Raw genomic sequence first — 24,410 nt, 5'->3', positions numbered from 1 at the left:
CAGCTCCTGTTTTCATTGATCTGTTCTATTGATTTTTAGTTTCTATTTCATTTATTTCTGCTCTAATCTTTATTATTTCCTTCCTTATACTGGTTTTCATTTTTTTCCCCTAGCTCTTTTAGGTGTAAGTTTAGGTTGTTTGATATTTGTTTTGCTTCTTGCAGTAGGCCTATATTGTTATAATATTCCCTCTTCTAAGAGCTTTTGCTTAATCCCATAGATTTTGGACCATTGTGTTTTCATTTTCATTTGTCTCCATGAAATTTTTTATTTCATGTGATTTCTCGGTTGACCCATTCACTGTTTAGTAGCATGTTATTTAACCTCCATGTATTTGTACACTTTCCAGATTTTTTTCTTCTAGTTGATTTCTAGTGTCATAGTGTTGTGTTTGGAAAAGTTCCATGGTGACTTTAATCTTTTTGCATTTATTGAGATTGTTTCATGGAATAACGTGATCTCTTCTGGAGGATGTTCCATGTACACTTGAGAAGAATGTGTATTATTCTGTTTTAGGATGGAATGTCCTCAGTATATAAGAGATATAACTAGCCCAGTGTGTCATTCAAAGTGACAGTTTCCTTGCTAATTTTCTGCTAAGATGATTGTTAAGTGGGGTGTTAAAGTCCCCTACTATTATTTTATTACTATTGATAACTTACTTTATGTTTGTTATTAGCTGCTTTATATATTTGGGTATTCTCATGTTTTCCATCTCCTCATTGAGGATCTCACTGAATCGTCCACTCTTCTCAAGTTCAGTTAATATCTTTGACCATTACTTTAAATTCTTTTTATCAGACATATTACTTATCTTTCTTTTATTTAGCTCTCACTGTGATTTTGCCCTGTTCTTTCATTTGAGACATATTTCTGTCTCCTCATTTTGTCTAACTCTCTCTGTTTCTTTCTGTTAGGAAAGTTAGCTACATCTCCTGCTCTTAAATGTAGTGGCCTTATGAAGAAGAGGTCCTCTTGTGCCCTACAATGCAATGTTTGCCACTCACCAGTACCTGGAGCTTTAGCCATCACCTATTTTCATTGTGTGTGTCCTGCTGTTGTGACTTAGCTGCATTTACCTTCAGTCCAGTCATCTGTAATGTCTCTCTTTGCCTGTTTGGGCAGGGTTTTGTCCGTTTGGTTTATAGGCCATTCTGGGGCTACCTTGGGCTTGAGTTGGGGCAGACTGGGTATTGCCAGAGCTGTGGTCCCACTGTGCTGGAGAGTGTTCTCCCTGTGTTGTCCCATGAGAAGCTTTCATTGGTTGGCAGAGGCTGCAGTCATACTAGTTGTCTTCCCCTAACATCTAGCTATCTTCCTCTCCCCCAAAAGGAGGAGTCTCTTTGGAGTGGTGCTGGCCCCTGTGGAACTGCTTGCACAATGCTAGACTTATGGAGCTACTTTGAATGGACTTCTGCAGAGGAAGGTTTGGATGTACCGTGTTCACAGGAGTATGAGATGGGAGGGTGCCCCATGTTAGCAAGGTGTGCTCTGGTCTGATGTGCGAAGGGACCTATAGCTGCTTTGGAGAACTTTGGAGGGAGGAGGTCTGCAGAAAATTCTAGGGGCAGGCACATGGTTAGCAAACAAAGTGGAGAGTGTTTGCACTGTTTTAGCATGTGTCCCTTGGGGGCAGGGGAAGAAAGTGACACACACCAGTTCTCTTATTCTTGAAGAAGTCTCCTAAGGATTCCTGCCCCTCTACCACATGCTCTGAGATTAGTAAATAAATCTGCCTCCCATATACCCCAGGCCTTTCTCAAACTGCGTGTTCTATGCCTTATCCCAGGGGGCTTTTGTTATGCTATCTTTTTAAGGGCTGGCACTCAGTTTCCTATTGCCCTGTGGTTTTTTTTTTTTAAAGTTTCAGATGTTAAGCCCCACTGATTTAAGAACTTGCAAAGTTAAGCCTCTCTGGTTTTCAAAGCCAGATGTTATGGGGATTCATCTTCTCAATGCAGGTCCCCTCTGGCTGGGGTGGGGTCTACTCGTCTCCTTTCTGTATGACTGCAGTGTCTCTCTCTCCCTTAGACAGCCTCTTGGGTCAGTTTAGTTCCAGACTGTATCCCTGTCCTTCCTACTGTTTTTGTTGTTGTTGTTTTTTTTAAGATATTATTTATTTGACAGAGAGAGACACAGTGAGAGAGGGAATACAAGCGGGGGAGTAGGAGAGGGAGAAGCAGGCTTCCCGTGGAGCAGGGAGCCCGATGTGGGGCTCTATCCCAGGACCCTGAGATCATGACCTGAGCCGAAGGCAGACGCCCAACGACTGAGCCACCCAGGCGCCCCCTTCCTACTGTTTTTTGATGTGGCCTCTTCTCTAAGAATTTGTTCTACAGTCTTTGGGTCATGTTCTGGGTTATTTATACTGATGTGGGTGTTATTTAGGGGTATCTGTGGGATGAGGCGAGTTAAGGATCCTCCTACTCTGCCATTTTTCCCACAGTTCCTGGATATCTTTTTGAATTAGTGTTTTCTTTGTGTAAATACCCACTAGTGGAATTATTGGATCATATGGTATTTCCCTGATGAACATAGATGCAAAAAATCCTCAGAAAATATTAGTGGACAATCTCTGTCTTTAAATTGGTATGTTTAAGTAATTAGCATTTGAAATGATTGTTGTTATAGTTGAATTCATATCAACTATTTTTGTATCTCTTTTGTATATACCTGAAAGACTCCACCAAAAGATTATTAGAACTGATCCATGAATTCAGTAAAGTCAGAGGATACAAAGTCAGTGTACAGAAGCCTGTTGCAATTCTATACACCAATTATGAAACAGCAGAAAGAGAAATCAAGGAATCAATCCCATTTACAATTGCACCAAAAACCATAAGATACCTAGGAATGAACCTAACCAAAGAGGTGAAAGATCTATACTGTGAAAACTATAAAACATTGATGAAAGAAATTGAAGATGACACTCATGTGGAATTTAAGAAACAAAACAGATGAGCATAGGGGAATGGAGAAAAAGGGAGAGAAGCAAACCATAAAACTTAACTACAGAGAACAAACTGAGCACTGATGGAAGGAGGTGGTGGGGGATGGGCTAAATGGGTGATGGGTATTAAGGAGCACACTTGTGATGAGCACTGGGTTTTCTAAGTAAATGATGGGTCACTAAATTCTACTCCTGAAACCAATATTACACTGTATGTTAACTAACTAGAATTTAAATAAATACTTGAAACAAAACATAAATAAAAATTTTAAGTATCTAGAACATTAAAAAAAATGTATGAATTCCTTATTCTCAACATCCTTGTCAACACTTGATATTTTTTGTCCTTTTTTTAAAGATTTTTTTAAGATTTTATTTATTTATTTGAGAGAGAGAGAGGGTGATAGAGAACACAAGCTGGGGGGAGAGGCAAAGAGAGAGGAAGCAGCAGAGTCCCCACTGAGCAGGGAGCCAGATGCGGGGCTTGATCCCAGGATCCTGGAATCATGACCTGGGCCAAAGGCAGACACTTAACCAGCTGAGCCACCAAGATGCCCTGTTGTCTTTGATACTAGACATTTTAGTGGGTTTAAGGTGATATCTCATCGTGGTTTTGATTTGCCTTTCCTGGATGATTTGTGATGTTGAGCATATTTCCATGTGTCTATTGACCATCTATATGTCGTCTTTAGAAAAATGTTTGTCCAGATTCTCTGTCCATTTTGAATCAGATTATTTGTTTCTTTGGTGTTGATATAGAAGTTCTTTATATAATTTGAATATTATTAACGCCTTATCAAATACATCATTTGCAAATATTTTCTCCCATTCAGTAAGTTGCCTTTTGTTCTCTTAATGGTTTCTTTTGCTGTGCAAAAGCCTTTTCTTTTGATGTAGTTCCAATACTTCATTTTGCTTTTGTTTGTTTTCCTTGCCTGAGGAGACATATCCATCAATATTTGGAAAGGCCAATGTCCAAGAGATTACTGCCTATGTTTTCTTTTAGGGGTTTTATAGTTTCAGGTATCACATTTAAGTCCTGAATCCATTCTGAGTTGTTTTTTTTTTTTTCCCCCTTTGCCATGGTGTAAGAAAGTGGTCCAGTTTTTATCTTTTGCACGTAGATGTCCAGTTTTCTCTATCCCATTTATTGAAGAGACTCTTTTCCCCATTGGATATTCTGACCTTCTTTGCTATAGATTAGCTGACTGTATAAGCATGTCTTTATTTATCTGTCTGTCCTGTTCTATTGCTCTATCAATCTATTTTTGTGTGAGTACCATACTCTTTTAAATATTATAGCTTTGTAGTATATCTTGAAATCTAGGATTGTGGTACCTCTAGTTTTGTTCTTTCTCAATATTGCTTTGACTATTCAGGGTTTTTGTGATTCTATACAAAATTTAAGAATAGTGTTTTAGTTCTGTAAAAAATGCTACTGATATTTTTTATGGGGATTGCATTGAATCTGCAGATCACTTTGGATAATATGAACATTTTAACAATATTACTTTGATCTATGAGCATGAGATATCTCTCCATTTGTGTCATCTTCAGTTTTTTTTTTCATCAATGTCTTTTAGTTTTCAGAATATGTTTTTAACCTCCTTGGTTAAATTTATTCCTAGGTTTCATTCTTTTTGGTACAATTGTAATTTGGATTATTTGCTTAATTTCTTTTTGTACTACTTTGTTATTAGTATATAGAAACAGATTTCTGTATATTAATTTTGTATCCTGCAACTTTACTGAATTCATTTATAACTTCTAATAGTTTTGTGGTGTTGTCTAGGATTTTCTATATGTAGTATTATGTCATCTGCAAATAATGACAATTTTACTTCTTCCTTACCAGTTTTGATGCCTTTATTTTCCTTGTCTGATTGTGGCTAGGACTCCAATTACTATTTTGAGTTAAAGTGGCGAAAGTGGACATTCTTGTCTTGTTCCTGATCTTAGAGAAAAAGCTTTCAGTGTTCCACCATTGAGTAAGAGGTTAGCTGTGGACTTTTTCCCTGTGGCTTTTATTATGTTGGGGTATATTCCATCTTAAAACACTTTATTGAAAATTTTTATCATGAATGGACATTGTATTTTGTCCAATGCTTTTTCTGCATCTATTGAGATGATCCTATAGTTTTTATCCTTCCTCTTTAATGTATTTTATCACAATGATTAATATGTGAAAATTGAATCATTCTTGCATCCCCAGAATAAACCCCACTTGTTTGTGGGGAATAATCCTTTGAGTATATTGTTGAACTTGGCTTGCTAATATTTTATTTATTTTATTTTATTTTTTAACAGAGAGAGAGACAGCGAGAGAGGGAACACAAGCAGGGAGAGTGGGAGAGGGAGAAGCAGGCTTCCCGCTGAGCAGGGAGCCCAATGTGGGACTCGATCCCAGGACCCTGGGATCATGACCTGAGCTGAAGGCAGACACCTAACAACTGAGCCACCCAGGTGCCTGGCTTGCTAATATTTTATTTAGAATTTTTGCCTCTATGTTTATCATGGATATTGGCTTGCAGTTTTCATTTTTATAGTGTCAACGTCTGATTGTAGATAGGGTAATTTTGGCCTTGTGAAGTGAGTTTTGAAGTTTTCTTTCCCCTTCAATTTTTTAAATAGCTTGAAAAGAAGAGTTATTAACACTAAGTGTTTGGTAGAATTCACCTATAAACCCACCTGGTCCTGGACTTTTGTTATTGAAAGTTTTATGATTAGTGTTTCATTTTCCTTCCTATTAATGGGTCTGTTCAGATTTTTCTATTTCAGGTTTAAAAGATTGTCTCTAGATATTTATTGGCATAAATTTTTCATTATATTCTCTTATGTTTATATGTGGTGGTGTTATTTCTCTTCTTTCATTTTAATTCATTTGACCTCTCTTTTTTTATTATTTCAGAGGTAGAATTTAGTGATTCATCAGTTGCACATAACACCCAGTGCTCATTACATCAAGTGCCCTCCTTGATGTCCATCCCCCAATTATCCCTCCCCGCACCCACCTCCTGCTCAGCAACCCTGTTTGTTTCCTAAAGTTCAGCATCTCTTATGGTTGCCCCCTTGTCTTTTTTATTGATTAGTCTAGCCAAAGGTTTATCAGTTTTATCTTTTCATAGAAGCAGCTTTTGGTTTAATTGAATTATTTTGTTTTTTTTAATTCTATATCTCCATTCAGATATTTATTAATTTCTTCCTTCTACTAACTTTGGGCTTAGTTTATTCTTTTTTTTTCCTAGTTCCTTTAGGTGTAAGGTTAGAATTTTTAAGATTTCTCTTTTTCTAAGGTATGTCTGTATCGCTATAAATTTTTCTCTTAGAACTGCTTTTGATGCATGGCAAAGATTTTAGACCATTGTGTTTCCATTTTTTTTCTTTTTGTCCCCAAATATTTTTTCTTTCTTTCTGATTTCTTCATTGACCTATTGGCTATTTAGTATCATGTTGTATAGCCTCCACGTTTGTTTTTATTTCCAGGTTTTTTTTTCTTGTAAATAATTTTTGGCTACATAATATTGTAAAAAGAGATGCTTAATAAGATTTTGATCTTTTTAAATTTGTTCAGGTTTGTGTTGTGGCCTAACATGTGATCTATACTGGATAATGTTCCATATGCACTTAAAAATAATCTGTATTCTGATGTTGGATGTAATGTTCTGCACATATCTGTTAAGCTATGTGGTCTAATGTGTCATTCTATCTGTATGATATATCCATTGATCTAAGTGTGGTGTTAATGTCCCTACCATTATTATATTACTGTCAATTTCTCCCTTTATGTCTGTTAATATTTCCCTTATGCATTTGGATGCTTCTAAATTGGGTGCATAGATAGTTACAATATTTATATCATCTTGTTGGGTTGGCCCCTTTGTCTTTATATAATGCCCTTTACAAAATGATAGTCTATTTAGTCTGAATATATATTGCTATCCCAGTTTTTTTTTTTTTTTTTAGGCTTCTATTTGCACACAGTCTTTTCCATTCTTCACTTTAGCTTTAGGTCTGAAGTGAGTTCTTGGAATCAGTATACAGATCGTCTTATTTTTTATTCATGTAGTCACTGTATGTCTTTTAATTGGAACATTTAGTCCATTTACATTTAAAATAATTATTGATAGTTATGTACTTTTTCCCATTTTGTTATTTTATTTTTTATTTCAATTCCAGTTAGTTAGCATACAGTGTAATACTAGTTTCAGGTGTAGAATTTAGTAACTCATCACTTACATATAACACCCAGTTCTCATCACAAGTGCACTTCTTAATCCTCATCACTCACCTCCCCTCTGGTAACCATTGGTTTGTTCTCTATAATTAACACTGTTTCTTGGATTGCCCTCCTCTCTCTTTTTTCCCCTACTTTGTTCATTTGCTTTATTTCTTAAATTCCCACATAGGAATGAAATCATATGGTAGTTGTCTTTCTCTGACTTATTTCTCTTAGCATAATGTTCTCTAGCTCCATCCATATTGTTGCAAATAAAACAATTTCATTTTTTAATGGCTGAGTAATAATCCATTATATGCTTGAATTACTTGGTTTTTCATGTATCTATTATAGATTTTTGATTTGTGGTTACCATGGGGTTCATTTTTAACACCCTATGCCTATAGCAGTCTATTTTAAGTTATAATCACTAAGGTTCAAACATATTCATATTTTATATCTTTTTATTTTATATATCCCTTGACTAATGTTTATAGTTTTAATTGATTTTACTACTTTTGTGTCAACCTACATAGTGGCTTTATAAGTTTTAAATCTACTACCTTTACTATGTTTGCTTTTAGCAGTGGAATATTTTCTTTTCACAATTTTCTTCTAGTTATGGCCTTTTTTTTCAAAAATTTTATTTATTAGAGAGATACAGCGAGAGAGGGAACACAAGCAGGAGGACTGTGAGAGGGAGAAGCAGGGGGCCTGATGCAGCGCCCAATCCCAGAACCCTGGGATCATGACCTGAGCCGAAAGCAGATGCTTAACAACTGAGCCACCCAGGTGCCCCTTAAAGAAGCCTTTTTTTAAACATTTCTTGTAAAGGTGGTTTAGTGGTGATGAACTTCTTTAACTTTTGTCTGAGAAACTATCTCTTTTTCAATTGTGAGTGATAATCTTTGCCAGGTAGATTAGTCTTGGTTGTAGTTTTTTGTTTTTTGTCCTTTCAGCACTTTTTATATATCATGCAACTCTTTTCTGGCCTGCAATGTTAACCATTATGTATAATTTGTTTGAGGCTATCTGTAATTCCTGGACCTGAGTATCTTTCTCCCCCCAAATTAGGGAGGTTTTTAGCTATTATTTCTTCAAATAAGATTTCTGCCCTCTTTTCTCTCTGTTCTCCTTCTGAGATTCCTATAATGCAAATGTTAGAGATGATATTGCAGAGGTCCTTCAACGTATTGTTTTTTGATCATTGATCCATTCTTCTGCATCCTCTAATCTTCTGTTGAATACCTCTAGTCTCTATTTTTCCTTTTACTTATTGTCTCCTTCAACTCTCTATGTTATAGTTTCTAAGTTTTCACTGAGTGCATTCACTGTCTCTCAAGTCCATTAAATATCTTTTTGACCATTACATTGAACTCTTTATCAGGCATAATGCTTATTTCCTTTTCATTTAACTCTTTTTCTGTGATTATTTTCCTGCCTTTCATTTGGGAATATTCCTCTGTCACCTCGTTTTGTCTGTTTCTATGTATTAAGCAGCTATGTGTTCTGGTCTTTAAATTAGTTAAGTAGCCTTCTCTAGAAGAGATCTTGTGAAGTCATAGCATAATCCCTCCTGTCAGCAGAACCAGGTGCTCCAGGGGTGTCCTCTCTGTGGGCTACATGCAGTCTTCTATTGTGGCTGAGCTATGATTTCTGTGGGCACATGGGTGGGTTGCCCTTCAGCCCAGAAAGCTGCAATGACCCACTTTGCCAGCTGAGGGGGCACTGGGCAGAGTTTGCTCCATGGGTTGTTGAGAGGCTTGGTTATAGCAGTTGTGGGCTCACTGGTGGGCAGGGCTAGCCCTCAGCTTGGCTGTCTGCAATAAGCCACTATGACAGCTCCAGGAACACTGCAGGGCAGGGCTTGTTTCCTAAACAGCCAGCTATGAGGCCCAGCTACAGGAATTGCAGCAGTCTCTTTGCAATGTTTCCAGTCCTAACCATGGCTACCTACAGGGTATAGTGGGACAGGAGTCCTTTGGAGGGATGTCTGCCAAAATGGGTAGGGTGGAACCAAAGGGGAATACCAGGGCATGACATGGGGTGTTAGCAAGATAGAAAATTAGAATTGAATCCTGCAAGCATCTAGCTATTTAGTATGGGGGAGGGCACAAATAATGGTAGCTAGCATTGCTTTTGTTCCTGGAAAAATTTTCTTCAGATACTTGCCCCCCTGGCACATGTCCTAAAATTAATCAGTAGATCTCCTTCACATGGATTCCTGGCATTTTTCGGATTGCTGCTTCTGTGCTTTCTCAGAGCAAGTTTTTTAGTGTCCTGGTTCTTTCTTTAACTCCAGGAGCTTTAAAAATCAGCTGGACTTAAATCCCTTTGATTTTCAAAGCCAGACATTTCTTTTTTAATCTATTGATGAAAAGATATGAAACATTTTAATAATTTGCACATCATCCTTGTGCAGGGGCCATGCAAATTAAACTCTGTATCATTCAAATTTTAGTATATGTGCTGCTGAAGCAAACACTACTCTGTAATTCTTAAACTTGTTTCTTTGTTGGTTGTGTTTTCCCTCACCCTGGCCTTTTCCTTCAGGATTTTGTTTCTCTTTGGCTTTCTACATTGCCAACATGATTTGCCTTAGATATGGATGTTTATTTCTTTGCTTGTATTTATGATGTTGACATTCTTTTAGCTCCTTTGCTCTGTGGTTTGATGCTTGTCATTTGTTTTGCAAAGTTCTCAGCTGTTTTAATTTCAAATATTTCTTCTAATTTTTCATTCTGATGTGTTATACATTTTAATGTTCTCCTATAATTCTAGGATACTCTTTCATTCTCTTTATGTATTTCAATTTGGAAAGTTTCTATTGCTCTATGCTCAGGACCACTTATTATTTCCTCAGGCATGTCAAGTATATTTATAAGACCATCAAAGTCATTTGTCATTTTTTTTTCATTTCTAGCATTTACTTTTGATTCTTAGAGATTCTTAGAGTTTATGTAACCTATCTGTTCTTGTGTGTTATTTATAGTTATTTTAAATTTCCTCTCTAATTTACACCTGTGTTATATCCTAGACTAGTTCTGATGACTGCTGGTCTCTTCAGTTTTTTTCTTGCCTTTAGGAAAACCAAACATGTTGTATTAAGGAATAGAACTTGAGGTAAATAGGTCTTTAATGTGAGAATTTATGATATTTGACTGATTACTTGGCTGTATTTAATGTCTGTTGTAGGTACCAGAGACTTTACATTCCTCAGATCCCTTATTTTTGTCTCCCTTCTGTGCTTTGGGGATTTCTATATGTTGTTGATTGAAGAGAGTTGTGTCCCCTACACCCTTGCAAGAAAAACAAGGAATCCTTTTTAGATTCTCACTTTTAGAACTTGGTGGGATTCCTGGAGGTAAAGCTGATTAAAGTGTAGAGTCCCCCAGAAGTTTGTCACTCTTATACTAGTCCACACTCAGCTCCAGAAATTCATCAAAATTAGCATTTATGCTCCTTCCAGTTTATAGCTCCTGTGGCTTCTGTTCCAGGTAAGCAGAACTCAGAAATCACCTACCTCTCCAGATTTCAGAATGGCAGTTTGCCTTCCAAACTCTATTCCATGATGAGTACTAAAAAAATGGACTTTCAGTTTGTATAGCTTTTTTCTTATGTGATGAGTGACAATCTCTGTCACTTAAATGGTATAGATGTGACTAGTTCTTGGGTTTGGATTAGCGCTACTTTGAGTTTTAATCCCTAGGGGAAAAAGAAAGTAATAAAAAGCATTTTTCCCCTGATAAGTAGCTTTACCTCTCTATGCCTTAGATTACTAACTTTAAATCAGGGATAATATTATCTACCTTACAGAATTGTTAAAAGGACTAAATTAAATGAGACAGGTGTTAATCACAATTAGTGGCATCTAGAAAATGTTTAAGTAAGGATGTTACATTAGTTTTTCCCACAAATGTCCTATCTGTATAAATATTTGCAGACAAACATACACTGGCCCTAGTCCTACCAGATGGCATAGGCATAAGCATAGGTATTTACTGTACCACACTTCTGTGTACTTAGAAATATGGGTGGGGTTATTCTAAGTAAGACAAGGGGATTTTTCTGGTCTAAGGAAACATTTTCTCTATATTGTACAGTTACTCTAATAAAGTAAATCCAGAATGAACACAGAGTTTTTTTAAATTTTGTAGCTATAAGTTACATGGTAAAGACTCATGAATTTTTTTTAAAGTGTAATTTTATGTACTTCAAGCATAGAATATTAGTCATATTTTGAAATAATTCCTGCATTACCAAGACCTTATTATAAGGCAGAAATTTTGGCTTTCTGTGTATTTAGCAGATTTTTTTCTTTACCGTACTAAAATCAGACAAGTTTGGCTTATTCATTTGATTGTGCTATCTAGAAAAGTAGTTTGATATTTAATGTGACCTGTTATATCTTAATTTCTAACATTAAATGAAAATGTAAAATATATGCTTTCATCTTAATTATCTTTTAGACTTGAATTAAAATGTAATAAGCAGTTATTTCTTAAGTACTAAAAGGCCAAAATTGGAAGATAATCATTTAAAAGTATATTTGTAGAAGTTGTCAATCAATATCAAAATATTCTACCATTTCTCTCACCTGATTTATAATTTAGTTATAAGTGAAGCTATATGAAGAAATTAATGACATAAGTAGAAGATGTAGTTAGTAATCCTATACTTAGAGAACAGTATTTTATATCTGTAGGTCATTCAGGACTCAGATATTTTTGGTAAATTTTCCATCACTTATATGGGTTGAGTTGTGCCACCCCCCATATTCATATGTTTAAGTCCTAACACCCAGTATCTCAGAGTGTGACTCTATTTGGAGATAGATCCTTTAAAGAGGTGATTATGACAGGTATCCATATAAGAAGAAATTTGGGCACAACATATACAGAGGAAAGACCATGTGAAGGTACAAAGAGAAGACCGCTACCTACAAGCCAATGAAGGAGGAGGCCTCAGAGGGAACCAAACCTGACAACTGTTTGATCTAAGAATTGGAACCACCAGAATTGTGAGAAACTTATTTTTTTTTTTTGGTTTAAACCACCCACTCTGTGATACTTTGTTATGGCAGCCCAACAAACTCAATATCTAATAAAAAAGACATGAATAAAAACATTATAATAGAAAATCCAAAAGGCCAATGAGCATTTGAAAACATGTTCAAATTCATTAATAATCAGGACAATGCAAATCAAGCAAGAATGAGACAGAACTTCACTATTATTAGATAGACAAAAATTTAGAAGATTAAAAATGTCACGTGTGGCCATGGTTGTAGGGAGTTAAAAACCTTATTTTTTAAGCCACTGTAAACTGACACAGTATTAAGGAAAGTAATCTGACAATTTAGTTAAATAAAGCACAGGCATTCCCTATGGCTCAGCAATTCTACTTGTTGATCTATCCCAAGGCATTCTTGCACAGGTACAAAAATAACATCTAACAATGCTCACCTTAGTATAATTTGTGGTAGAAAGATGTTGAGGGTAATTTGGATGTCCACAAGCTGGGTCATAGGTATGTAGAAGCACTTCAGAGGAGTTGAAAGCACTAGGTTAGACACATACATAGCAACCTGCATGGATCACAAAAAAATAAATGTCGAGTTAGTCAATGAGAAACTTAGTTCAATATATGGTATGATAATATCATTGCATAATTAGAAAAATATATGTACACTGAACAAAAATGAATATTTTTAAAGAACAATGAGATAAGTGAATATTAAACACAGAATAGTTGCCTATGAATGTAAGGGAAGGAGAGTGACTCTCAAAGATACAAAGAATAATGTTTTTTTAAAATAAACAATATAAAAAGATACATATAAAGTGTTTTTTAATCACATATATGATTCATATATATATATCTATAAGATAAGGAGAACATACAGGTTTAGAGTGTTTACTTTTATGTCTGGCACATTGTAAAAATCAAATATTTAATGAATTTATAAGATGGATAGATGATTATAACAATACCTCCTATAACACATGTGCTATTGGATACTGTTATTTTCTTTCCATATGTCAAATTAATCATCACATCCCTAGAAAGTGGCTACTATTAATAACCCTGTTTTACAGTTGAGGGAATTACAGCAAAGAGAGATTTTAAAATTCAACTAAAGTCATAGAGCCAGAAAACAATAGAGTGTGGATTTTAAGACATATCTTAAAGTATACCCACAAACAACCCCCCAACATAAATTGTTCAAGGAAGTAAGGGATATAAAATTAGGCACAAGAAAAAGGTTATAGTTACCACTATAGAAAGTGTTAAAATTAAGGTAGTTTTGTTTCATCTCAATATTTAAATGTTATATATCCATATGGATATAAAACCTAGGGAAATCTGAATCACTAAATAAAAAGCAATACACATGGATCATCTAGGCTAATTTTGGGGGAGGGGGATTTTCTTTTTTTTTTTTTAATTTTTTTTTTTTTTTAATTTGACAGAGAGAGACACAGCGAAAGAGGGAATATAAGCAGGGGGAGTGGGAGAGAGAAGCAGGCTTCCCGAGGAGCAGGGAGCCCGATGTGGGGCTCGATCCGAGGACCCTGGGATCATGACCTGAGCCTAAGGCAGACACTTAACGAGTGAGCCACCCAGGTGCCCCGGGGAGGGGGATTTTCTATTTGGATAGGCAAATTTGGAAATTGTAGTCTTTGGATAAAACACCATCAACATGGAGCAATTTTATAAAACTAATAGTAATATAAATTAGTTTCTATAATATAGCATTATTTATTCTTTATCTTAATTTGAATAAGAATTTTTACCCTTGGAGGGAAAAATAAAACAAGAAAATCAGAGAGACAAACCATAAGAGACTCTTTTTTTTAAAGATTTTGTTGATTTATTGACAGAGAGAGAGATAAGAGCAGGAACACAAGCAGGGGGAGTGAGAGAGGAAGAGGCAGGCTTCCCGCCGAGCAAGGAGCCTGATGCAGGGCTCCATCCCAGGGTCCTGGGTTCATGACCTGAGCCTAAGGCAGATGCTTACTGACTGAGCCACCCAGGCACCCCAACCATAAGAGACTCTTAAGTATAGGTAACAAACTGAGGGTTGTTGTAACTGGGTGATGGACATTAGGAGGGCATGTGATGTAATGAGCACTGGGTATTGTATAAGACTGATGAATCACTGACCTCTACCTCTGAAACTAATAATACATTATGTTAATTGAATTTTTTTTTAAAAAGAGACCCACTTCAAAAATAAATAAAATGCATTTCCTTTAAATTGCACAAACTAACAATTCCCTCAACTAAAAGAATATAGCAACTAAAAATTAAAAAAAAAATGTATTCTCATTCCTACTCTGGAAAATAATGTATATCTAATAGTAGAAAATAAAAACAGAAGTAGAAAATAAAAACAGAATTATAAAAAAAAAATTACCCTTGAATTTATTGTTAGGCATTAAAATTCTAGATTATTTTTAACAATACTGTACTAGTTTATTAGGATTGCCATAACAAACTACGACAGACTGGTGGCTTAAAAAATAGAAATTAATCTCTCACAGCTATGGAAGCTAGAAATCTGAAATCAAGATGTTGGCCGGATTAGTTCCTTCTGAGGAGCTGTGAAGGAAAGACAGATTTATATTCTCAGCTTTGTAGATGACCATTTTCTTCCTGTGCCTCTTTATATTAACTTCCCTCTGTGTCCAAATTCCCTCCTTTTTTTAAAAGAACACCAGTCATTGGATTAGAGTCCACTCTAATGGCCTCATGTTAACTCTATTGCCTTCGCTTTTATTATTACCTTTATTATCGCTATTCCTAAATGAGCTCGCATTCTAAAATACTAGAGGTTAGGATTCCAACATTTTTACTTTTTTTGGCAGTGGGGACATAATTCAACCCATAACAAATGCCAATAATCTTATCTTCTTTGATTGTGGGGTCATGATTGGCTATTTATTTTTGAAATAGTTTTAATGTTTTGTGCTTAATTTATAATGACATTTACCTAGATATACCTTGTACTTTTTAATCATTTATTTTATTAAGGGGGTATGAGGTAGGATGATGATACATATTTTTCCCAACAGTGACTGAGAATTACCTATAATGTTATTAGTTTATACTTTAAATATTGTAAATAGGGAATTACATGTGGAATATGTTAGAGTCAGTATGGGGTGTTTTCCAGTCCCAGAATTGCAGACTATTGCTATGCAAAATTTCTTTGGTTTTGTTTTGAATTGAATCTTGTAATCTGGTTATTATAGTCCTGGCACTAATACAAAGCATTCATAGATTTATATGGTCAACATTGAAGTCAGTGGGTAAATATTTCAATTATAATTATCAGAATAATTTTCCTAATTCATCAGGATTATTTTTCAGGATTTGATGATATAAAACTAAGATAAATTTAATGTACTGAAGGTCCACTAATGAAAGGATAGACAGGACAGAAACTGAATATTAGGAAAGCATTATTTTTTCACTTTGGTTCTCAAAAACAATGATTAGAACAAAGCAGCTGGTTTTGTTCTATTTTGATTTTACATATGGGAATTGAACAAAATAAACATCTAAGTTTGGGCATCTCTGTGCCAGAAATTTAGATTTTTACAGTATGTCTCTTTAATAGGGCCCAGACTCCCTGAACAGAAGGCAATTCCTATTTCTCGGACAAAGGAAAAATATAGATACTGGAAAACACAGGTACTATTAACTGTGTCTTGAGAGCTGTTGAATGTAACTTGTTGAAGGATTCTTTAAGTTAAAAGATCATAAACAAAAGCAATTTGTTATTTAAGAAAAATGAACAATCATATATAAGTAAAAATATTAGAACCGTAGCAAAATAAATAAATATAGGTTCACATAAAAGAAAATTAGGATAAAAATTTGTCCACAGTCAAGGGCAGTATGTTTTTAATGTATTAGTTTGAATAACATGTTTTGGAATTCTCTATACAAAACAGGTTCAACTATGTACCCAAAACCTTAAGATATCTAGGAACGAGGCAAAGGATCTATACTCAGAAAACTATAGAATACTCATGAAAGAAATTGATGAAGACACAAAGTGATGGAAAATCATTCCATGCTCATGGACTGGAAAAACAAATACTGTGAAAATGTCTATGCTACCTAGAGCAATCTACACATTTAATGCAATCCCCATCAAAATACCATCAACTTTTTTCAAAGAAATGGAACAAATAATCCTAAAACTTGTATGGAACCAGAAAAGACACCAAATAGCCAGAGGAATGTTGAAAAAGAAAAGCAAAGCTGGTGGCGTCACAATTCCGGACTTCAAGCTCTATTACAAAGATATAATCATCAAGACAGTATGGTACTGGCACAAAAACAGACACATAGATCAATGGAACAGAATAGAGAGCCCAGAAATGGACCCTCAACTCTATGGTCAACTAATCTTCCACAAAGCAGGAAAGAATGTCCAATGGAAAAAAGACAGCCTCTTCAACAAATGGTGTTGGGAAAACTGCACATGCAGGAGAATGAAACTGGACCATATCCTTACACCACACACAAAAATAGACTCAAAATGGATGAAAGACCTAAATGTGTGACAGGAATCCATCAAAATCCTTGAGGAGAACACAGGCAGCAACCTCTTCAACCTCAGCCTCAGCTACTTCTTCCTAGAAATATCGCCAAAGGCAAGGGAAGCAAGGGCAAAAATGAACAATTGGGACTTCATCAAGATAAAAAGCTTTTGCACAGCAAAAGAAACAGTCAACAAAACCAAAAGACAACCGACAGAATGGGAGAAGATATTTGCAAATGACATATCAGAGAAAGGGCTAGTATCCAAAATGTATAAAGAACTTATCCAACTCAACATGCAAAGAACAAATGATCCAATCAAGAAATGGGCAGAAAACATGAACAGACATTTCTGCAAAGACAACTCCAGATAGCCAACAGACACATGAAGAAGTGCTCAACATCACTCAGCATTAGGGAAATCCAAATCAAAACCTCAATGAGATACCACCTCACACCAGTCAGAATGGCTAAAATTAGGGTGCCTGGGTGGCTCAGTTGGTTAAGCGACTGCCTTCGGCTCAGGTCATGATCCTGGAGTCCCGGGATCGAGTCCCGCATCAGGCTCTCTGCTCGGCAGGGAGTCTGCTTCTCCCTCTGACCCTCCTCCCTCTCATGCTCTCTGTCTCTCATTCTCTCTGTCTCAAATAAATAAATAAAATCTTTAAAAAAAAAAAGAATGGCTAAAATTAATAAGTCAGGAGACGACAGATGTTGGCGAGGTTGCGGAGAACTACACTGTTGGTGGGAATGCACACTGGTGCAGCCACTCTGGAAAACAGTTTGGAGGTTTCTCAAAAACTTGAAAATAGAGCTACCCTATGACCCAGAAATAGCACTACTGGGTATTTCACCAAAAATATAAATGTAGTGATCTGAAGGGGCACGTGCACCCCAATGTTTATAGCAGCAATGTCCACAATAGCCAAACTATGGAAAGAGCCTAGATGTCCATCAACAGATGAATGGATAAAGAAGATGTGGTATGTGTATGTACCACATATATATACATACATACATACATACATACATACATACATACATATATACAATGGAATATTATGCAGCCATAAAAAATGAAATCTTGCCATTTGCAACGACATGGATGGAACTAGAGGGTATTATGCTAAGCGAAGTAAGTCAATCAGAGAAAGACCAGTATCATATGATATCATTGATATGAGGAATTTGAGAAAGAAGACAGGATCATAGGGGAAGGGAGGGTAAAATGAAACAAGATGAAACCGGAGAGGGAGACAAACCATAAGAGACTCTTAATCTCAGGAAACAAACTGAGGGTTGCTGGAGTGGAGGGGGGGTGGGAGGAATGGGGTGGCTGGGTGGACATTGGGGAGGTTATGTGCAATGGTGAGCACTGTGAGTTGTTTAAGACTGATGAATCACAAACCTATACCCCTGAAACAAATAATACATTATATGTTAATAAAAAAATTTAAAAAAATAAAACAGGTTCAACTATGTTGTCACTTAGATCTTCTTGCCCAATATTTATATATAAGTTGTAAAACATCCCTAAGAATCTTAGGACCTCATGTTCACCAATTATTTAATTTCTTACTTGAATTAATTTTTAAATCATTATACTTTCCTTCTACATCCTGTTTTCTTACTCTGCCAGCTTATGTTTGGAAATATTCCTTGGTTTCCTCATTATTATATCCCTTCCAGATACATACTCAATTTAGAAAACACTATATATATATATAGAAAAAAATGTATATTTTTCATCCATCTTGACCCTAGCCATCAGCCTGTAAAACTCATAAAGATTTTTGTTCCTAATACAATTTCTTTTTTTTTTTAGATTTTATTTTTATAGAGATTGAATAAAAGTGGGGGGAGGGTCAGAGTGAGAGGGAATCTCAAGCAGACATGGTGAGCACATAGTCCCATGCAGGGCTTGAGTTCACGACCCTGAGATCATGACTTGAGCCAAAATCAAGAGTCAGATGCATAAACAACTAAGCCACCTAGGCACCCCCCCCCAATACAATTTATATTCCAAAACTTTGAAAGTCAGTCTATTCTTCCCAGCATCAAAGGACAGGACTATAGAACTTCTACCAAACTACAATATTTAAAATTTCATATAACATAAATTAGGTGGGGGTTTAAGATGATGGAGTAAGAGCTCCAGGAATCAGTCCTTCTAACAAAACATGTATTCAGTTTGTAAGATCAAAATCAAATCCTATTAAAATTTCAATTCTAGCCAAACACTTGTAGCATCTAGGGCATTGTTTTATTTAAAAAAAAAAGAGAGAGAGACTCTGATACATTTTGGTAAATTTTGGTGTGGCTTACTATAACCAGCCTAGGCAATAAGAACTTTTATATCCAAAAATTGGGTTTGGATGTTTTAATCTCTGGTGGTTCACTGGAAAAGAGGTAGGTTATTGTCTTAATCACCTATGTCACAAAAGGATTCTCAGGCAGCATCTGTTGAGAGAGTTTAAAGATAAAGAACATCTTTATTATTTTCTCTGATTATTGGATCCAGGCATTTGAGGAAATCTCTGTGAGGTCGCTGACTGCCTATAGAGATAACTAAACAAAGGTTTTTGTGACTACACCTGAAAAAAAATAGACTTTGCAAAAATAATCTCATTAAACAGACAAATGAAGCCCTCCCCCCAAAATATTAACAACAGCAACAAAAATACAAACCATAAAAAGAAACAGGAAGTAAGTTCCAATCATAGTGGGGGAAAAAAAATATTGACAGCAACCATCCCCAAGGAAGCTGCATCATTGGACTTAACTAGACAAAGACTTTAACTGTCTTAAATGTGTTTTTTAAAATTAGCTTAAGAAAACTATGGACAAAAAAAAACCTAAAAGAGCTCAGAAAAAGTATGAATTAGTAGATAATATAGATAAAAAGGAGCTACATAGAAATTGTAGAGATGAAAATTACAATAGTATAAATAAGATATTTACCATGGAGATTCAACATCAAATTTGAGAAAATATAAAAGAGAATCAGGGAACTTGAAGTTTGGGCAAATGAAATCATGCAGTCTGAAGTGCAGAGTAAAAACGAACAAAGCCTAAGGGAATTTATGGGATATGCTCATGCAGGCCAACATATACATGCTAAGAGTTTGAGAAGGAAGGCAGAAAAACAGAAAGAAAAAATATTTAAAGAAACAATGAGTGAGGGTTGTGGGACAACGTTAGAATGAAATGGGAGTCTATCTCCTCACTTATTCAATAAATATTCTGGCAGAATCTAACTATTTTGTAACTTTGGAATCAGTCGTAAATTGTAGTTAATTTTGGTCAATTTCACAGGCACTGTGTTATCTATGAGACTTAGGTCAAAAAACAGGTTGAAAGTGAAAGGATGAGAAAGGATATTCCACACAAATAATAGCAAAGAGAGGGGATGTGGCTATACTAATATCAAATAAAAATAGATTCTAAATCAAAGTTTTTATGAAGTGAGATTATATAAGATAAATGAGTCAAATAGAGCAAGAAGATATTAAAATTATAAATATTTACACATCTAATAAGAAACCATCAAAATATGAGCAACAAAAATCAATAGAATTGAAGGAAGAAATAAACAGTAGTTGAAAGCTTCAATAACCCATTCTCAATAATGGATAGAGCAACAGAACAGAAGACACATTAAGGAAAGAGAGGAATTATACAACAAAATAAACAGCAGATCTACTACAGAATATTGATGGATGAATGGATGAGCAAAATGTGGTGTGTAAATACAATGAAATATGATTTAGCTTTGAAAAAGAAGAAAATTCTCTGGTTGCTGGGAAGATGATGGAATAAGAGGATCCTGAGCTCACCTCATCCTATGAACACACTGACAACTACATAGTATTACAACTTCTCCTGAAAACAACATGAGACTGGCAGAATAGGTTTTCCACAGCTAGTCCTAGAGAGAAGGCTTGAACAAAAAGGGGGACAAAGAAACATAAATAACCTGGGGAAAAACTGAGAGCTTCTCCTCTAAGGACAGGAACACGGCAGGGATGTCCACTCTCACCACTGTTGTTCAACATAGTAGTAGAAGTTCTAGCCTCAGCAATCAGACAACAAAAAGAAAGAAAATGCATCCAAATCAGGAAAGAAGAAGTCAAACTCTCTCTCTTTGCAGATGACATGATGCTCTATGCAGAAAACCCAAACGACTCCACCCCAAAATTGCTAGAACTCATACAGGAATTCAGCAAAGTGACAGAATATAAAATCAATGCACAGAAATCAGTTGCATTACTATACAGTAACAATGAGACAGTAGAAAGAGAAATTAAGGAGTCAATCCCATTTACAATTGCACCAAAAACCATAAGATGCCTAGGAATAAACCTAACCAAAGAGGCAAAGGATCTATATTCAGAAAACTAAGAACCCTCATGAAATAAATTGAGGAAGACACAAAGACATGGAAAAATGTTGCATTCAGTGCAATCCCTATGGAAATACCATCCACTCTTTTCACAGAACTGGAACAAATAATCCTAAAATTTGTATGGAACCAGAAAAGACACTGAATAACCAAAGGAATGTTGAAAAAGAAAAAGAAACCTGGTGGCATCACAATTCTGAACTTCAAGCTCTATTACAAAGCTGTAATCATCAAGACAGTACGGTACTGGCACAAAAACAGACACATAGATCAATGGAACTGAACAGAGAACCCAGAAATGGACCCTCAACTCTATGGTCAACTAATCTTTGACAAAGAGGAAACAATATCCAACAGAAAAAAGAGTCTCTTCAACTAACGGTGTTGGGAAAATTGGACAGCCACATGCAAAAGAATGAAACTGGACCTTTTCCTTACACCACACACAAAAATAGACTCAAAATGGTTGAAAGACCTAAATGTGAGACAGGAGTCCATCAAAATCCTAGAGGAGTACACAGGTAGGAACCTCTTTGATCTTGGCCACAGCAACTTCTTGCCAGACATGTCTCCAAAGGCAAAAATGAACTATTGGGATTTCATTAAGATGAAAAGCTTTTGCACAGCAAAGGGAATAGTCAACAAAGCCAAAACACAACTGACAGAATGGGAGAAGATATTTGCAAATGACATATCAGATAAAGGGCTAGTATCCAAAATCTATAAAGAACTTATCAAACTCAACACTCAAATAATGACCAATCCAATCAAGAAATGGGCAAAAGACATGAAGAGACATTTCTCCAAAGAAGACATACAAATGGCCAAAAGACATGAAAAAATGCTCAACATCCCTGGGCATCAGGGAAATACAAATCAAAACCACAATGAGATACCACCTCACACCAGTCAGAATGGTTAAAATTAACAAGTCAGGAAACAACAAATGTTATTGAGGATACAGAACCCTCCTACACCCCAATGTTTATAGCAGCAATGTCCACAATAGCCAAACTATAGAAAGAGCCCAGATGTTCATTGACAGATGAATGGATAAAGAAGATGTGGCATACATATATATACAATGGAATACTACTCAGTCATCAAAAAATGAAATCTTGCCATTTCCAATGATGTAGATGGAACTAGAGGGTGTTATGCTAAGCGAAATAAATCAATCAGAGACAGACAATTATCATGATCTCATTCATATGTGGAATTTAAGAAACAAAACAGAGGATCAAGGGGAAGAGAGGAAAAAATAAGACAAAATCAGAGAGGGAGACAAACCATAACAGACTCAATCATAGGAAACAAACGAAGGGTTGCTGGAGGGGGTAAGGTGGGGGATGAGGTAAATGGGTGATGGACATTAAGTAGGGCACATGATGTAATGAGCACTGGGTATTTTATAAGACTGATGAATCACTGCTCTCTACCTCCTAAACTAATAATAAGTTATATGTTAATTAATTGAACTTAAATTTTAAAAAATTATAGGAAGAAAAAAAAGAAACATCAAATACCAAACTCCTGGTGAGAATAACTACAAATGAGAGGGACAACACAAGCATGGAGGAACAAGGGGATCAGACCTCACACCAATCACTCTTGGCTTAAGGTCTTGTGCTAACAAGGTGAGTCTTCATAATGCCTGACATTGAAAATCAGTGGGGCTTAACTTTGGCAGAACCAGAGGGCAATAGAAAACTGAAGTTCCTAGCCTTAAAGAGCTAGCAGACCAAATCCATCTGAGATGAGACACAAAAGAAGCAGTTTTACAAGGGCCTGGAATATATGTGAAGGAGATTTGTTGACTAATTTTACAACGGGTGTAGAAGTGACAGAGATTTGTAGGAGTCTTCTCTGAGACCAGAGGAGCTGGTAAGCACCATTTTTCTTGTCCTTCCCTAGCATAGATAGCTAGACAATGTGGAAGACAGTGCTAGCACTATTCATCTACACTGCTAGCACATGAGTGTTTCCCAAGAGGCTTGCCCCACGTGCTTCTGGTGACCAAAGAGAATAGTGCTATAGGGTAGCACAGTACCTCTTCTATGCAAGGTTATTACTTTCAAACCAGGGGACATAGCTGACTCATCTATACCTAGAAACAAACACAGAAATTTAAACAAAATGAGGAGACAGGACTACATCCTAAATTTAGAACAAGACAAAACCACAGAATAAGAGATAAATGAAACAGAGATGAACAATTTGCTAAAGAGTTCAAGGTAATGGTCATGAAACTACTTACTAAACTTGAGAAAAGAGTGGAAATACCTAGTGACAACTTCAACAAAGAGATAGAAAAAAAAAAATATATATATATAAAGAACTACTCAGACCTTGAGAATATAATAATTGAAATAAATAAACTATAAGAAATCAACAGATTAGAAGATACAGAAGAATGGATTAGCAATCTGTAAGCAAGGGTAATGGAAAGCAACTAAGCTGTATAGCTAAAATAATAAAATAAGGATATGTTAAGAGGATAGGAATCTCAGGAGAAGAGAGACATGAGGGCAGAAAACCTACTTCAAGAAACAATAGCTGAAAGGTTCCTTAACCTAGGGAAGGAAACAGACATCCAGGTTCAGTATGCACTGAGAACCTCAAACTACATGAACCCAAGGAGGTCCACACACAGACACATAATAATTAAAATGACAAAGATTAAAGAGAAAGAGAAAATCTTAAAAGTAGCAAGAGAAAACAGTTACATGTAGGGGAAATCCCATAAGGCTATCAGCTGATTTTTGAGCAGAAATACTGCCGGCCAGAAGGATGTGGTGTGATATATTCAAAAACCTACAACCAAGAATGCTCTACCTTGCAAGGTTATCATTTATAATCAAATGAGAGAGAAAGAGTTTCCCAGACAAAAAAAAAAAAAAAATTAAAGGAGTTCATCACCACTAAACCAATCTTAAAAATGTTAAAAGGATTTCTTTAGGTGGAAAGAAAAGGCCATAGCTAGAAAAAATTAGTGAAAGGGAAAAAAAGTTACTGGTTAAAGCAAAGATATAGTAAAGATATTTAATTACTTATAAACCCACTGTAGATATTAAAACACAAAAGTAGTAAAATCAATTATAAATAATTAGGGATATACAAAATGAAAAGATATAAAAAAATTGGACAGCCACCTGCAGAAAAATGAAACTGGACCATTCCCTTACACCATACAAAAAAATATACTCAAAATGGATGAAAGACGGGGGCACCTGCGTGGCTCAGTTGTTAAGCATCCGCCTTCAGCTCAGGTCATGATCTCAGGG

The 24,410-nt window shown here is 35.7% G+C and overlaps 1 non-coding gene across 1 annotated transcript; it reads right to left on the bottom strand.

Moving 5' to 3' along the window:
- Nucleotides 1–9,543: 9,543 nt before the first annotated feature.
- LOC123840025 (U6 spliceosomal RNA) lies at nucleotides 9,544–9,651 on the bottom strand. Its single transcript, XR_006789853.1, has one exon. It is a non-coding gene; the product is annotated as a U6 spliceosomal RNA (small nuclear RNA).
- Nucleotides 9,652–24,410: the final 14,759 nt, after the last annotated feature.

Source organism: Mirounga angustirostris, unplaced genomic scaffold, assembly GCF_029215605.1.
Source record: "Mirounga angustirostris isolate CCGP_5_RB_7025 unplaced genomic scaffold, mMirAng1.0.hap1 SCAF_3, whole genome shotgun sequence".
Lineage (NCBI taxonomy): Eukaryota > Metazoa > Chordata > Mammalia > Carnivora > Phocidae > Mirounga > Mirounga angustirostris.
The sequence above is the reverse complement of the archived record's forward strand: the minus strand, read 5'-3'. Positions and strand labels throughout refer to the sequence as shown.